General features: G+C 37.2%; 1 protein-coding gene and 1 non-coding gene across 6 annotated transcripts in view; one reads left to right on the top strand and one right to left on the bottom strand.

The window, feature by feature from the left end:
* Art3 (ADP-ribosyltransferase 3 (inactive)) overlaps positions 1–16,092 on the bottom strand; it is a 148,574-nt gene that overhangs the window by 64,891 nt on the left and 67,591 nt on the right. The window lies entirely within an intron of this gene.
* On the top strand, positions 7,980–8,103 carry LOC147827137 (small nucleolar RNA SNORA40). Its single transcript, XR_015452916.1, has one exon. It is a non-coding gene; the product is annotated as a small nucleolar RNA SNORA40 (small nucleolar RNA).

The following is a 16,092-nucleotide window of genomic DNA, read 5'->3' as shown; positions in this document are numbered from 1 at the left end:
TACAGAAAGTAAAAAGATTGTCCAGGAAGCCCTTGACAAAGCCAGAAAAGGCCGGACCTGCATCGTGATCACACACGCCTCTCCCCCATCCAGAATGCAGATGTAATTGTGGTGATTCAGAACGGTAGGGTCAAGGAGCACAGTACACACCAACAGCTGCTACCACAGAAAGGCGTCTATTTTTCAATGGTCAGTGTCCAGGCTGGAGCAAAGTGCTAGTGAAGTCTGACCATATGGGATGTTAAACATTAAACAGTTGTGTTTAAATACGACATTTGTTTGATCAGATCAAAAAACAAGCACTGGATTAGGTCGTTATCTATTTAAATTTCCTGCCACAACTGGATAATTTCAAGTGCAGCATCTTCAGAGACGTCATAATTAAAGAATCATAAATAGAACCACTATCAAATGGGGAGTGGATAATGGTTTATATCCATTACAGAGTTCATAGAAGGATTTAATGTAATTTTGGATAAAATGTCATTTGATTTATACTTTGTCATTTGAACTATAAGGGCTGTTGCTAAAAGATTCTATCAATAACAAAAAGTATTGATATGTTTGCCAAAAGTGTCTAAAAATTAAAAAAAAAAGAAAAAAAGAAGAAGAAGGGCTAGGGATTAGTGTGAAGGCCTTGGATTCAATTCCAAGTACCAAGGTGGCAGAGTCAGCTCTTACTCTAAGACAAAGTGAACAAACCTCAAGGTTTGAAGCAGAGGTATGGCATAATCTGAATTATTTTCTTTAAAGGATTATACTGACTGTTATGCTAACAACAGGCTGACAGTGGGAAAACCATTTTTTATAGTTTATTATAATAATGCAAGCAGAGATTATGGTAACTTGAATTGGGGTGGTGGTGGTAGTAAGGGTAGTGAATGTATGTATACATATGGTAGTGGTGGTGTTGCTGTTAAAAGTATGATGTGGATGTGTACAACACATGCTGTGAGATGGTAAGAAACAGATGTGGGTGGATGTACATTAGTGAGAATTCTCCACAAAGACCAAACCAAAAGGGTATGATATGAGAGGGGATTTATTAGGAAATTGGCTTATTCAATTATGGTGGCTGAGAAATCCCTCAACAGGCAGAATGCAGGTTGGAGACCTTAGGATGCTAATAGTAAGACATAATCCAATTCCAAAAGTCACAAAATTGGGGAAGATGATGGTGTACTTCAAAGTTTGATTCCAAAATCCTGAGAATGCAGGGAGGTATGTGACATAAATCCTGGAATCCAGAAGTCAGAAAACTTGGACTTCTGATGTATAAAACAGAAGATCAACATGTTCCAGACTTCAGAGGGAGAACCCAATTCACCTTCTGTATTTGCTCCCTGGGTTCCTGGCCAATTGGATGGTGTCCACTCACAATAAGAGGTGGTCCTTCTCACCTCGTCCACTCATTTTCACATGTCAACCTCTTCTGAAAAGACCTTCATGAGAAATACCCAAAATAATGCTTTTCCAAGTTTCTAGGTATTCCTTAATCTAGACAAATTGATATCCAAAATAACCATCACAAAATTTTTGTTGTTGTTTGGATATTAGAAACAGGCCATTTTTATAGAATATGTTAAAAATTTTATTATTTTTTACTATAAAGATATTCTTTTTATTATCTTCCTGCTGTTTCTTGTGAGTTCCAAAAACCACTGAATTGCCAGCTTGGTGTTAATCTTAGTCCTCTTCCTAATGGTTCTTCGCTGTTAATACAACCTCTGTGCTTTCAGTGTAATTCTGTGATGAATAATGACTAAATGCTGTTGTTGAGGAATAAGCTTGTGGCTAGCCTTTCCTCATTAACATATTCCCAAAGGCACAAGACTCTGCAAAACAGGAAAAAAACTGACAATTTCAAACTCTATACACTACTAGAAACAGAGTTCTAGGAAAAAGGTCCCTCTGAAAACAAAAAATAAAAAATTACCACCAATGGTCCTTGTATGTGGTCTTGGGCCCTACTACACACATTTATGTTACTTTTTGTACCAGAAACAAAAATTTGCAAGTTCACACTGACTGTCTTTCACTATATTATACAGATTCTATAAATTTTAAATTTTCCCTTTTTCTGATGCCTCCCAAGAATGTAGAAGTACAGAGCTTCATCCTTGTGCTCCCAGGCTTTCAGAGTCAAGAGGATTCCTTCTTTCTTTTCTTTCTTTTTTCTCTCTCTCCCTCCCTCTTTCCTGCTCTCCCTTGCTTACTCTTTCCTTATGGTACTGGAAATTGAACCCAAGGAACACTGTACTACATCTCCAGCATTTCATGTTATCATTTCATTTTGAGACAGGGTCTAAGTTGCCCATGTTGGCCTTCTTCTTGGTGGTATTCCTGCTTCAGGGTTCTGAGTAGCTGGGATTACAGGTATGTGAAGATTTTCCTTTTTAATGATAGCCTCTTGCATTCACCTATCCATTTATTCAGTCTCTCATTTATTCAACTTTCATTTATTTGGTACCCATTAAGCTTCAGACACCTTTAAAAAAATCCATTTACTGGGTTTTAAACTAGTTACACAATTGAAATAATCAGTTTGGCACTACTCTATACAAGGATTCCACTTGTGTATGCTGACACTTAAATACTATCCTGGGACCACTGTGCTTAGATGGAGCCATTCAGCACATAAATGCTAAAAGATACACTAGTGTTCCTTTAAGAAAGACTGTACAGGGTGTGTTGCAAGATGATATTTGCCAACTTGTAAATTATTTTAACTTAGCAGATAACTTCGCACCCTATAAATCTGTCATAGGCAAACATGTTGAGTTACCATTTAGAGATGCACACAGAAAGTTACATAAAGCTGCAGACATTCCTGTAATTTAGGACACTCTCAGTTTGTGTGAAACTGTGAATGTTTCTAGATTACTTTGAGGAAAAAAAAAAAGAGGTTGAAAGCATCTCATAATGGTCAAGGGTGTGAATCTTCAAATCCAGCCTCTTCCACCTACTTGCTCTGGGAACCCATCTAGTGAGCTATTCTCTCTTGATCTCAGTTTCATAGTCTGTAGAGGTGTCAGTCCATAGTCAGCTGACTCCAGGGCAGAAATAGTGTGGTGGGAAGGACCTGAGTGGAGGCAAGCAGCTCACTACATGACAGCAAAAATTCTACTTCTAAAGATAAAATTAAGCACAGTTTTTCTTGATAAGACTAAGTATTTATAGCTTCTAAAAGTCTATTGTATTTTCACGAATGTTATAACTCAAAAAAGGAAATGAGAATTTTTTACAGATACCAATTCATTATTTAAATATTACATTTAAATTCAGAATATATTTTGAAGGTTTTCACAATAATGCATTGACAGATGTGGGCTATAAGCAAAAGAAGTAAAGGATGAGAATTTTAGCTTGAATAACCAGGAGGATGAAAATGTTGCTGAATGAAACAGGGAAGACTATATAAAACAAGTATCCTAGAAGAAAATATTTTCAAGAGAAAGAAAGATCAAAGGTGTCAAATGATTCTGATACATCAAGTTAGATAAAAACTAAGAACTGACCACTGGATTTAGCAATGTGGAGGACACTGGTAGCCTTGAAAAAGCAGTTTTAGTGGAGAAGAAAGCCTGGTTATAATGGTCTAAGAGAGAATGGGAAAAAACCAAAGTTAGTCAACATGTTCTTTCAAGGGGTTTTTCTGTAAAAGAAATAAGGACAAGGAACGAGGTAGTATTTTGATGAATTTAGGAAAAGAAAAAGACAAGTTCCAAGAGTTTTTCTTTTTAAAGATGGAAAATAGCAGCATGTTTAGATAATGATTCATTAGAGGAAGAGGAAAATTCATAATATAGAAAAAGGGGGAAGAATATCTGGACCAATGTCTTTGAGAGGGCAAAAGAGGATGAGACCTAGTATTATGGCTTGTATCTAGATTTTCCCCCAAAGCCTCATGTGGTCAGAGGAAGGGCTTTTCAGAGGTGGCTGGATTTAGGGTGGGTGATGCTGGGATCAAGGATGTGATGCTGGGATTGATTCATGGTGCCATGCTAGTATTAAGGATGTGAGTGTTACTTGCTCTAAGGGCAGGTGGCCTGGATAAAATATAAGAGACAGAAAGAGGGTTGTTTGTCACTTGCTTGCTTTCTTCTTGGCCTGCTTTGCCATGGACTGTTTATCCTCTCTGATGCCCCTCTGCCATGCCACTCTGCCTTGGAGCCAGGCAACTATGGACTGAAGCCTCTATGAACTATAAGCCAAATAAACCTTTCCTCCTTTAACTTTGGGTGTCAGATATTTTGTCTCAGCAATGACAAAAGTAATTAAGACACCTAGTATATAAGATGAGATGGCCTTTACTAAGAGGAGGAATAGTTCACCTGGTTCACCTAATTTAAACAGGAAGCCAGGCACAGTAGATTGGCAGATGCTGGAAAATAAAGATTATTATGGTAAGAATTCACCAATTGCCTCAATTTTCTCAAAAGAAAGTAATAGCAAAAATGAAGGTTGAAATGACAGAGACTGAAGAAAGGTATGAAACAGTTTTCTAGAAAAGTAGTGAAAAAAGAGAGTGAGAGTATTAATGGCTCACCTGAATTTAAAATGAAACTACTCAAAATGATTGTGGTTTTTCTTTTCCAGCTACATTCAGTTCCTTGAGTAAATATAGAATAAGAAAAATGTGCTGAAGCAAAGACATAGCTTTTTCAAACAAGGTAAGGTTTAAAATGATTATAGGCAAAAGATCTGAACTGACATTTCATAAAAGAAGACAGATGAATGACAAACAAGCAGTAGATTTTCAATATCATTAGTCATTAGGTAAAAGCAAATTAAAGCCACTCTATATTCATTCAAATAGCTAAAATTCATCTTACAACATCAAATGTTGATGAGGGTGTGAAACTGAAACTCTCATATTTGCTTATAGGAATGCAAAAATGGTATCACTATGTTCAAAAGTTATTTGCCAGTTTTTATAAAGTTAAACATATGAATTTACCATAAGATCCAGTAAATGCCACTTCTAGGAATTTACTCAAGTATGCTGACATGGACTTGTACTCAAATATTTATAGTACCATGACTCGTAACAGTGAAAAGCTAGAAATCACCCAAATACTGACTGATCAGTAAAGAGATAAACAAATACAATACTACTTAATAAAAATGAAAACATTTCCTCAAAGTGTTAAACACAGAGTCACTATATGACCCAGAAATTCCATTCCCAGGTGTATACCTATGGGGGACTTGGCCAAGGAGTGAATGGTTAAACTTCGAGGCAAAAGCACACAGACTCTGTGAGGAGTTAATGGTTAAACTGTGGGGCAAAAGCACTGAGGCTCTATGAGGAGTAAAAGAATTAGATTAGTGAAGCATGTTGTGTCTGTCCATTGTCCTTCCCCTTCCCCTTCCCCCAAGAAAACTGCCTAGCCTTGAGACAGCTTCTTGCCCAAACTGTTTTTCTTCAGCGTTTTTCTCTTACACTAATATTCTAAATAAAAGAGTTTGTGGCTTCAGGGCTTCTCCTGGGAGTTTCCCTAACTATGGCTGCTCTTGGTTGAGACAGCCCCTCTGGGTCATCTCAGTGATTGAACTAAGTCTCAGCTCTTGAGTAATCATTCATTCTCCATGCCACCATGGTTGCATACCACCACACACACCTAAGTGAAAACATATGCCCTCATGACAAATGTTCATAGCAGTATTATTTACAATAGACAAAAAGTTGCTCTAGATTTCAACTGAAATGTCTATCAATTAATGAAGAGATATTGTGGTATACCTATACAAAAAAATATTGTTCAGCTGTAAAGAAAAGAATTAAGTACTGATATAGTCATATTTATATGAAGTGTCCAGAATAAACAAACCTATACAATCAGGAAAATCAGTGGTATTTTTAGGGCTAGAGATGTAAGGGAGGAATGGGGAAGACTGGTAATGGATAAGAGAATTTTTTTAGAGTGATGAAAACATTTCATGACTCCAGAAAAGTTCCTTCATGACTTTTGCAGTCAACATCTTCCCCCCACCAAAAGCCATGGACATCAATGATATGCTTCTTGTCATTATAGTTTTGCCTTTCTCCATGTCATCTAAATATTAAATGCTATCATCTCAGTATGTGGTCTTTTGTGACTATTTAGTATAATGGTTTTAAATCCATCCACACTGTTTCTTATATCAGTCTTTCTAAAAGTGACGGTAGTGATGGTTATATAACTCTGGCGATATCCTAAAAACCATTTAACTTTACAATTCAAACAGGTGAATTGTGTGGTATCTGAATACTACCTCAGATTTTTTTTTTTGAGTAATGAACTACTGAAACATGCAACAATATGAGGATGAAGGAACTCTCTGGGTAATGAAATGTTTTATATCACAACTGAAGTGGTATATCTGACATACATTTTTCAGAAGCCAGAACCAAATATTCAAATTAATATGGATCATATGGATCATACCTAAATATACTTTCTAGCAGATTTTTAGCAACCACCAACAATGCACACACAAAAACCATCTTGCCTACATACTTCTACCAATTTCTTTGGGTACCCACAAAAGTATACAAGACGACTACAGTAAAGCATCTGTAATGAGAGAGTGAACCATCCAAAGGAGCCCAGGGTTGTGAGAAGGTGAATGCAAAACGCAAATATTTTAGAGCCTGGATGCCAGGCAGGACATTACAGCAATGAAAGGAAATTATCATCATCCAAACACCACACAGTATCAAACAACTCAGTGCAGGCCAATGACCACAGGAGGTCAGCATCAGAACAAGATACCTCTACTTCAATGACAGGACTTGGACTGCTGTTAGAAAGCACAACAGAATATAAAAACTCTGAATTTAACTAAATATTTACTCAAAAAAGATTGTTTCAACTCCACTCAGAAATAACTAAATAACAAAGTCAATGTTTTACCATTAGTGAACATGAGAGTTTCTTAACTAGGATAATAATACATATTGACTGTATTATGCAAACCTCTGGAAAATTCAAACTAATGTAGACTAACAGAAAATACACCAATGTTCATCCAGGATAGGTGGAATGAATTGCCAAGGGACCCAAAGAAACATTTGGGTATAGAGATCAAGTATTTCTGATGAAAATGTCCAAATGAGAAATTCTGTCAAAAAAATACTCAAAGGATTTCAAACACAAAAATGCAAAAGTAAAACATCTCCTTTAGGTTTACTGAGGGGTTTTTGTTTTTGTTTTTGAGACAAGGTCTAACTGTGTAGTTTAAGCTGGCTTGAACTCACTATGGAGCCCAGGCTGGCCTTGAACTCGCAGTGTTTCTCCTGCTTCAGCCTCCCAAGTGCTGGTTTTACTGGCATGTGCCATATATAAGATATATTATAAAAATCAAATTTCATCTGCTCTTTTTCTTAAAACACACTTACAAGAAAGTTCTAAATTACGTATGTGGTTTATTTGTATTGGCTAGAGCCAACAGCTGGCCTCCTATGTTTGAGGAAAACTAGAAAGGTCCAGCTGTGATTGTGGCTGGAGCCTGATAAGTAAAGTGCAGAAATCAGGTCGGAGAAGAGAAGGGTCCATGTCTTGTATGTCCTCATATGCCCCATTTTTTTGTTTGTTTGTTTTGTTTTTTAAAGACAGGGCCTTACTATGTAGTCCAGGTTGGCCTTGAACTCACTATGTACCCCAGGCTTGCCTTGAACTTTCAGCAATCCTCCTGCCTCAGCCTACTGAGTGCTGGGAATACAGGCAGGTACCATCACACCCTCTTCTCATATGCCTTTTAAATCTTTCTATGACAATAACAATGACTGAGATTAAAAGGTTAGAAGTAGAACTGACATATGAAATCATTAGCTTTCTGATAGAAACTTCTAAGGAAACATTTGGCTCTGTAATTGTGCCCCTGACAATGAACTCACTGTCAGGAGAAACAAGATAAGATGCTGATAAGAAAGGAGTTACAGCTAAGCCTCATTAAATTCCTAGACAACATTCCAAGAGTAGGCTAAAAAATGTAGAGCTCATTTGTGTTTGTTCAACTTGTGGACAGACTTACAGATAAGTGCGAAAAGTAAATCCTCTTTTGCAACCCAGAATTTATTGTTCAGTATGGGTTTTGATGTGTATAAGAAGGAATGTGATGATACCTGACAGTTTAAAGTGAGAGGAAGTACTGAAAGCCATTAAGGTTGGTTCTAAGACTAAAGAGTTGATAATTAGAAAGCACAGGTCATGAGAGAAATCTCAGTTATAATGATGGAATGTTCTCATTTTCATATTGTGACACATGAATATGGGGCTTTTTGGGGGGGGGGGGGTACCAGGATCGAACTCGGGCTTTTTTTCTTCAGGGCTTCTATCTTGACAACATAAGGTCTGGAGAAACAGGTATATCTTATTGTGTTTGGATCATGTTTGCATAAATGTAGTGAGTAGCATATTATCAGATTAAACCTCCACAGATTTCACTGAAATAAAATATTTTAAATAGGATGGAACACAAATTACTGTCACTCATTATCAGCTGTAAGGTGTCCCAAAGGAACAAAATTGAGTCTTATAGATTGAGAACACCAAGAATGGGTAAAGAGAACCTAATGTACCAAAGGCCTGGTAAAAGTTACACCTTTCTAAGAAAAAAGAGAAAAAATTTACTTGCAGCCATGTATATTTCCTTTTTTCATTTTAATTCTTTTATTGGTACATTTTAGGTATACAATACATTTACATTTATCATTGGGTGCTTGTACCTGTACATGATGTATCTTTTAGTTCTTATTTTTTCCCCCATTACCTGTGCGTACTTCACCCTCTCCACCCTTCCCTATTTACATAGATTTTGTTTCCATTTATTTTTCTTTTCTCATAATTTTTCCTTTCCCTTCTTCCCTTTCCCCTTCCCCTCCCACCACCCCTACACCTTTGGACCTTTTCCTATTTCAAATTATCAATTATTCATTTTAATCCTTTTTACACTTTCAGTTTCTCACACTAGAGAAACTATTCGGTATTTATACATGTGTGTCCTATTTATTTCACTTAAGAGTATGGCCTCAATATGCATCCATTTAGCTATCAATGTCTCTACTTTCTCATTCTTTATGGCTGAGTACTACTCCATTTTATAATAAAAATCACATCTTCCTTATCCAGTTTCCAGTTGATGGGCACTTGGGCTGTTTCCAAGCTTTAGCTATTACGAACTGTGCTGCTATAAACATGGGTGCACATATATCGCTGTGGTATGATTCTTCTAATTCTTTGGGGACGATACCCAGCAGGGGAATGGCTGGGTCAAATGGGACCTCTAGTCCTAGTTCTTTGAGGTATCTCCATACTGATTTCTACAGTGGCGGCAACAGTCTGCACTCCCACCAACATTCCTTTCTCTCCACACCCCCACCAGCATTTGTTATTGGTTGATTTCTTGATAGCAGCCATTCTTTCTGGGGTGAGGTGGAATCTCAGTGTTGTTTTCATCTGCATCTCTCGAATGACCAGTGATGTTGAACATTTTTTCATATATTGATTTGCTGCTTTTACTTCTTTGTCTGAGAAATGTCTGTTCATTTTGGATGCCCATTTTTGAATTGGGTCTTTGAATTTGGGGGGTCTGACTTTTTTCAATTCTTTATATATTCTCAATAGTAGACCTTTGTCTGAGGTACAGCTGCTAAAAATTTCTTCCCACATTGTAGGTTGTCTCTTAGCTCTGTTGGTGGTTTCTCTTGCAGTGCAGAAGCTTTTTAATATGATGAGATCACAGTTGTTGATTCTTTGTGTTAGTTTCTGTGCTGCTGAGGATTTGTTCATAAAGTCTTTTCCTATGCCAATGTCTTCAAGAGTTCTACCTAACTTACCTTCCAGCAAGTTTAGTGTTTCTGTCTTAATATTTAGATCTTTAATCCACTTCAATCTTAGTTTAGTGCATGGTGATAGGTATGGGTCTAGTTTTAATCTTTGGCAGGTTGAAATCCAGTTTTTCCAACACTATTTATTAAATAGGCTATCTTTCCTCCAATGAGGGTGGTTGGCTCCTTTGTCAAAGATGAGGTGGCTGAGTATGTCTGGAGTTGTTTCTGCATCTTCTAATCTATTCCACTGATCCTCGGGTCTGTTTCTTTGCCAGTACCATGCTGTTTTTTATCACAGTAGCTTTGTAGTATAGTTTCAAGTTGGGGATTGTGATACCCCCAGCCATGTCTCTGTTGCCTAGAATTGCTTTTGCTATTCTAGGTCTCTTCTGATTCCAAATGAATTTTTGGATTGTTTTCTCTAGTTCTGTGAAGCGTTGGAATTTCAATCAGCACTGCATTAAATCTATACAGTAGTTTTGGAAGTATGCCCATTTTCACTCTATTGGTTCTTTCTACCCAGGAACAAGGGATATCTTTCCATTTTCTTATATCCTCTTCAATCTCCTTTCTCAGAGAGCTGTAGTTTTCATGTAGAGGTCTTTTGCTTCCTTTGTTAGGTTGATTCCTAGATATTTCATTTTTTTAGATGCTATTGTAAAAGGAATTGTTTCCCGAATTTCTCTCTCAATGAGTCTGCTATTTGTGTATAAGAAGGCTATTGTATTTTGAGTGTTGACCTTGTATCCAGCTACTCTACTGAATCTGTCAATTAGGTCTAGAAGACTTTTGACCAAGTTTTTTGGGTCTTCTATGTAAAGTATCGTATCATTAGCAAATAATGACAGTTTAACTTCTTCCTTTCCTAGCTTTATTCCTTTTATTTTTTTCTCTTTTCTAATTGCTGTGGCTAATGTTTCCAGAACAATATTGAACAGGAGTGGTGATAGTGGGCATCCTTGTCTTGTTCCTGATTTTAGCATGAAAGTTTTCAGTTTTTGACCATTTAGTATGATGTTGGCTGTTGGTTTTTCATAAATAGTCTTAATCAGGTTGAGAAAAAGACCTTCTGTTCCAATTTTCTGTAGAGTTTTTATCATGAATGGGTGTTGAATTTTGTCAAATGCCTTTTCTGCATATATTGAGATGATCATATGGTTTTTGTCCTTGACTCTGTTAATATACTATATTACATTTATTGATTTACAAATGTTGAACCAGCCTAGCATCCCTGGTATAAATCCAACTTGGTCAGGGTATATGATCTTCTTGATGACCCTCTGTATTCTGTTTGCCAGTATCTTGTTGGGGATTTTTGCATCTATGTTCATTAGGGAGATTGGTCTGTAGTTCTCTTTTTAGGTTGGGTCTTTCTCTAGTTTTGGAATCAAAGTAACACTTGCTTCCAGGATGAATTTGGAAGTATTGCTTCCCTTTCAATTTCCTTGATGAGTTTGAAGAGCAATGGCAATAGTTCTTCTTTAAATGTCTTATAGAATTCAACAGTGAAGCCATCAGGACCTGGGCTTTGAACTCTGGGGTTGAACTCTGCAAAGTTTTACTGCAGGTTCCAGTTGCCCTTTCCCTGAAGATAGTGCAGGTTTCGATGGGAGGTGATGATCCCAGGTGATGATCCCTCCAAATTATGAAGTACAGTGGTCTAGTGTTCCTTTATTGTAGAGATTCTCTTTACTTTTCCGCTGAGCTTCAGTTTTCATTGAGGAGCCTGAGAGGCCCTCTTTCTGTTGCTAACTTCTGCTCTATCTTGTGGTGCTCAGGACAAGGGCCTTTATAATCCCCTGTGCCTCTGTAGTGTGGAACCAGGTAGCAGAAGAGGCAGGAGGCCAGAGGCGGTGGTGGGGGAAGGTGGTGATGTGGATGACAGGGGTGGAGGGGAGCAGGACTGGGCCCTTTAGGCTCCCATGCATGGCTAAGTAGACTGCGGGATGGAGCAGGGGCTCCAAGCCGTGCCTGGGTCCTCCTATATTTCCTTCTTAAATGTATGGAAGAGGCACATCAAATAGGTGAACATTTTCTATTCTAAAGACTAGAATAAAACTTTGTCCCTGTGCATGGCTAATGTTATAAGCAAAAGTTTAGTTATAAACTCTTTTTCCCAAGGCTGGAAGCCCCATGAAATCAGTATTGTTGCAACATCAGTTAACATGTTCCCAGTAGTTTGAATCATCTGTGGTTCATGCATGACTGTCCCATCAGTGGCTTGTATTACCGGTGGTACAAATAAATCTAATCCCTCTTATCAATTTTTTTACTAAAAAAATTAATTAAAAAGCCTGATGAGACAGTCAAGCATGTACCACTGGTGGTTCAAGCTGCCTGACAACATACGAATTATGGCCCCATCATGAATGTGTTAAGAGAAAACTGAAGATAACTTAATGCCTTTAAATATAAAGTACTCCTTTCTGGTGCAGGAAAACTTAGCTTTTAAAAAAGGGAAGCAAAACTAAAAGGGGTAATCCCTTTTGTTTCATGAGAATAGTAGATGATTACATGAGTGGGTATGGTAACATTATTACAAGTGGCTCATCACCCAGGATAACTTCCTCCTGTTCAGTAAGCTGACTACTTCTACCCCAAATAGCACATTCAAATGTTGGTCTTATTAGCGTTTTCCTCCCCTTACAGTACTGGGGATTGAACTCTAGGCCTTGCATATGCTAGATAAGTATTCTATCACTGAGCTACATCCTTAGTCTTTTAAAAAAATGTTTATTTTGAGATAGCATCTCACTAAGTTTCCCAGGCTAGGCTCAAACTTGCCATGCTCCTGCCTCAGCCTTTCAAGTAGCTGAGATTATGAGTATGTATCACTACAACCAGCTCCTGTTATCTCTTCCATAAAACTGACAAAAAGGCTATCCTTAAACTACACCAGAAACATCTCCATTTAAAGTTTTCTTAGAATATTTAGTGAAGGAGTCTAAAAATTGGTGTGGAATTCATCTGGAAATTCACTTTTGTGGCTCACAATCTTTATACTTTGGCATTCTTCTTACTCTTTAAACACAATTTACTGAGCCCCTATGTAATGTGGGCTACACACACACACACTCCCTATTCTCAAAGAAATTACAGTTTATAGGAAGCAGATACCATATAAAGAAAAATTAGAGAGTCCCAGTGCCTGAGAGGAGGCTCCCCCACTGCCATTCCACGCTCCTAGGGCAGAGAAGGTGAGCCAGCCCCAGCGCCTGGGAGGAGGCTCCCCCACTGCCATTCCACACTCCTAGGGCAGAGAAGGTGAGCCACGTGGGCACCAGAAGCACCCCCCCCACGCCTGGGGAAATGAGAAGACACATAAACAAGGCTCAAAAACAGATTTCCAGATCACCTACAGCAACCCTAAAGGGAAACGAGATGGAGCAACCTGATACTCAACCACCTGGACTCCCTGAACTGGCAACAAAAGAGGATCTGGGAAAAATGAAATCAGAAATACTTTCTCAGATAATACCTAAGATTGAGCTCATAGTGCAAGACATGATTGATAAATCTAGAGAGGAGACAGATAAAAAAAAATAGAGGATCTGAGGAACATGATGGAATCCTAACATAGGAAACAAAGGGAATCCATAAAACAGATGCAAACAGATTTCCAGGAGATTGAAAACTCCATCAAAAGTCTATGGAGCAGAATGAACCAATGTGAGGACAGAATTTCAGATATAGAAGAGAAGATTGCAATTAGTGAGGAGGAAAAGAAAAATTGCTTTAAAGTTGTAAGGGAACATGAGAAATCAATCCAGCAGCTGCTAGATGATGCAAAGAAGAATAACATAAGACTGATTGGAGTCAATGAAGAAACAGGAGAGAGTGCAGATGACATAAAAAACTGTTCACAGAAGTGATGGCAGAAAACTTCCCAAGGAGGGGAAAAGAAGTTGACATACAGATAAGTGAGGCATATAGGACTCCAGCTAGCCTTAATCAAAAAAAATCTACACATAGGCATATAATAGTTAGGATTCCAGAAATCCAACAGAAGAACAAAATTCTACAAGCAGTGAGAGCAAAGAAACAAATCACATACAAAGGAAAGCCCATCAGAATCACAGCAGACTTCTCAATGCAAACCCTGAAGGCAAGAAGAGCTTGGAGTGATGTATTCCAAGCCCTAAAAGAAAACAGCCTCCAACCCACACTGATGTACCCTGCAAAATTATTTTTCAAAATTGATGGAGAAATAAGATACTTTCATGATAAAGAACATATTAGGAACTTCATGAATACCAAACCAGCACTCCAAAAATTTTAGACAATATCCTAGGAACAGACAATGAGGATCACAACCCCAGGAAGCCCAGCAGAATGAATCCATTGGGCGTGACAAATTAAACACAAAGGGGGAGAATCCAACAAAAAGAAAAAGTCATGACAAGGCTTTTAAAACTTTTAACTTCATCTCCCTAATGAGTGTATAATTCAATCTTGTTATTGTACTGATTAGTATTTTTCTGATTCTAGAGTTGCACACCTTTCCTTGTGCTGTACTGCCTATCATCTTCTTGTGTCTACTTTTTAACTGGGTTGTCTATTAATGAGCTGTAAGAGTTCTTTATATATTCTGGTCATAGGTTATATGCATTGTAAATATGGTCTGTTTAAGGACTACTTTTCATTTTAATGATGTCATCTAAAGTTCTAAATTTTGATGGAATCCCATTTATCAATTTCTTTTTATACGTCATGTTTTTTGCATCCTAGGTAGTTCTTGCCTACCCTAAATTCATAAACATTTTCCCTTATAATTTCTTCTTAAACTTTTATACTTTTAGGATTTCATATTTAGGTTCATAGATCCCTTCAAATTATTTTCATGTATGGAAATAAAGGGTTGAGGTTAATTTTTTATATACAGATACCAGGTGTTCTAGTGCCATTTGCTGAAAACACTATCTTTTCTGCTCTTGAATTGAGTTTATACTCTATAAAATGTTAATGTTAAATAATCTTTCAAAACTCAGTGGACCATATATGTGTGGTTCTATTTCCAGATTCTCTGTTTTATTCCAATGATCTATATGTCTTTCCTTACACCAGCACTGCCTTGATTACTGTAGCTTTAGAAGAAGTCTTAAAATTAGGTACTAAACGTCTTCCAACACTGTTTTTTTTTCTTTTTCTTTTTACTTTTCTAGGTCCTTTGTACTCCTACATAACTTTTAAATTTAAATATCCAATTCTTCATTTATAGCAAGTATACATAGACCTGAATTTTTATATATACCTTGTGTTTTCTAATCCTGCTAAATTCAAATACAAGTCCTAGGGGCTCCTAGAGATTTCTTAGTATTTTCTCTATAGATGATCATTTCATCTACATATAAAGATTTTGCTTCTACCTTGCCAATCCTATCCTAATTGTGTCATTTTATTGCCAGACTATTTTGGTTTAGGCCTATGTTTCAAAGTTTAATGGACAGATGAAGAGTAAGCATATCTGCGCTCGTTCCCCACCTTAAGGAGAAAGCATTGTATCTTCTCCAATCATATAAGGCGTTCTCAGTGGAAGTATGGAGTACATGTCTTTAATCTGTTGAGAACGTTCTGTTCTACTTCTAGTCTCCTGATAGCTTTTACCATGAACAGCTGTGGAATTTAGTCCAATACTTTTTCTCCAACTAATGACAGGATCATATGGCTTTTTCCTTTCCTCTGTTAAAATGATGACTTTTGGGGGTGGATCTTCCAATGCTGAACCAACACTGCCATCCCTATAATAAAACCACTTTCTACATACTGCCAGATCTGACTTCTAAGAGTTTGTTTTGTTAAATGAATTTCTATCTATGTTTATATTTTTTTCTTCTATTATCTTTATCCAGTTTTAGGATTAGCACAATGTTGAGTTCCTAAAATGTGGGGAGAAGTGTTCCTCCTTTTTTCTGCTTTAAATGTTTGATATAATTTATCAGTTAAAATGTATATGAGCCTGTTGTTGTCATATAGGCAGGTTTTCAAGCTAGGAATAGACTTTCTTTAATAGGTGCTATTCAAATTTTATATTTCCTCCAGAGTTAGTTTCATTAATTTGTTTTCCAAGGTACTTCTTAGAAGTTGTCGAATTTATTTCAAAACAGATTTTTGTAATATGCTTTCTATATCCTTTTAAATTCTGTAAAATCTGTGGTAATGTCTCCTAGGTCTTGATATTTTAATTTAAAAAATGTGTAATTGAAATTGTGTAATAGGAAGTAAAGGTCTAAAGGAGCAGGGGAAGTGGGAGGGGTAGGGGAAAGGAAGAAAAGGAA

The sequence above is a fragment of the Heterocephalus glaber genome, unplaced genomic scaffold, assembly GCF_053883595.1.
Source record: "Heterocephalus glaber isolate CG9 unplaced genomic scaffold, H.glaber_assembly_v1.0 deba00001454, whole genome shotgun sequence".
Lineage (NCBI taxonomy): Eukaryota > Metazoa > Chordata > Mammalia > Rodentia > Bathyergidae > Heterocephalus > Heterocephalus glaber.
Note: the sequence above shows the minus strand (reverse complement) of the source record. Positions and strands in the feature narration are given on the sequence as shown.